The 1,650-nt window shown below is 43.1% G+C and overlaps 1 pseudogene; it reads right to left on the bottom strand.

Annotated features, from left to right (window-relative positions):
• Positions 1–768: 768 nt before the first annotated feature.
• Positions 769–1,284, bottom strand: LOC102436873 (annotated as a pseudogene).
• Positions 1,285–1,650: the final 366 nt, after the last annotated feature.

The raw sequence follows: 1,650 nt of genomic DNA, 5'->3' as shown, positions 1-1,650 counted from the left end.
ATTTTTTAAGGGATCATTCATTATTTAATTTAAAAAAATCTAGCTTTTTAACTGGCCTGCTAATTTTTGGGTACCAACAATACAATTAAAAATCTGAGGCGTAGGAACTACAGGGATGTTCCTGTCTGTCATAATGTTTAACCCATCCCCAGTTGTGCTCCTCCTAAACTTGATCTCCACACAGACCTACCGCCCTATGAACAGGTCAGAGTAGGCAAAGGTCCACTGGTATTGAAGCTCTTATCCCAAGGGAATGAATGGCCTGCTGGAGACTTGGCTGTTTACATACTTAAAATTCAGAGTCAGGCCCACTTGAAGAATAGTCATTTGTGATGGAAATGAGGGATGTTGCTAGACATTACAAAATTATTATTCAGGTTTCAAAAGTCAGGGTGCTTGAAAGTGCTTCATTATACAGTTACACGTTTGTGTATGGAATATGGTGAGATTTCTTTTCATCTTTCTTATCTAATCTCTGTTTCCAAAGACAGTCAAGCCCCTTTGCATGAAGACATCCATGTTTCATTTTAAATATAACTTAAAAGAATGATATATGGACGTGATTTCTAGCTGTCTTCACTCTTTTTGTGTATTATTGAATTGGGCTTCCATTGGATGTTACAACTAGCAGGATTTTATTTGTATTTCTAACCCTCCCACTCCCCTCTCCACCACACACACATCTGGGGGAAGATAATCCAGGGTATCATAGTCACCCTGGCTGATTCTTTCCATTCCTCTCTCCAAAATTGTAAGATTTTTTTTTTCTAGTTATAGTCAGGTCTTTATTTAAGAATCTCATCTGCCAACTTAGCGTTTTCCACCAACACGGGGAGCAGAAACCTTCACAGGCTCCACAATCTTTTGCTTAGGTGCTGCCTTTGTGGGAGCCTTAGCAGCAGCCATTGCAGTCTTTTTAGATGCTTGCTTAGCCTTTTTTGCTTCCTTGGCAGCCCTGATAGCTTGTTCTCGCTGAGCTTTCCTAACTTCAGGCTTCTGGTTCCTCTTGGCCATTATATCAGCAAGAGATGCACCAGTGATGGCCCTCTGGAATTTGACTGCATGGTGGGTTCTTTTCTTTTGGATTTCTTCCGACTGTCCCTTTTTGTGCTTTCTTCTGTAGAGCACAGACCAGTTTATCTGCCGAGGGTTCCTCTTGGAGAGGAATGCCGACTTGCATTTTGCATTAAGAAACTGGAAAACCTTCTCATCGGTCCTAGCATAGCGCCACCCGTGTCCGGGGTAGATCTTGTACCCACTGAAGCTGCACAGCTTGACCTTCATGGCTGCAGCTGCCGGAGAGCAGGAAACATCCCAAATTGTAAGATTTTGACGTCTTGTTTGCCAACTCCCCACAAGTTGGCTGCTGCACCTTCAGATTCACCTACATGTTCCACGCATATGGAAATGATAGTCTTAAGGGCCAAATGAGAGCCAAGTCTCTCAATTAAAAAAAAAAAAGGTTTTCATTGATTTTTAGAGAGAGAGGAAGGGAAAGGGAGAGAGAGATAGAAACATCAATGAGGAAGAAACCTCAACATTGATCAGCTGCCTTCTGCACTCCCCCTGCCTGGGAATTGAATTGGTGACCTCTCGGTGCCTGGGTCATTGCTCAACCACTGAGCCACACCGGCCAGACCCAAGTCTCTC

The sequence above is a fragment of the Myotis lucifugus genome, unplaced genomic scaffold (assembly GCF_000147115.1).
Source record: "Myotis lucifugus unplaced genomic scaffold, Myoluc2.0 scaffold_68, whole genome shotgun sequence".
In the NCBI taxonomy this organism is placed as follows: Eukaryota; Metazoa; Chordata; class Mammalia; order Chiroptera; family Vespertilionidae; genus Myotis; species Myotis lucifugus.
Note: the sequence above shows the minus strand (reverse complement) of the source record. Positions and strands in the feature narration are given on the sequence as shown.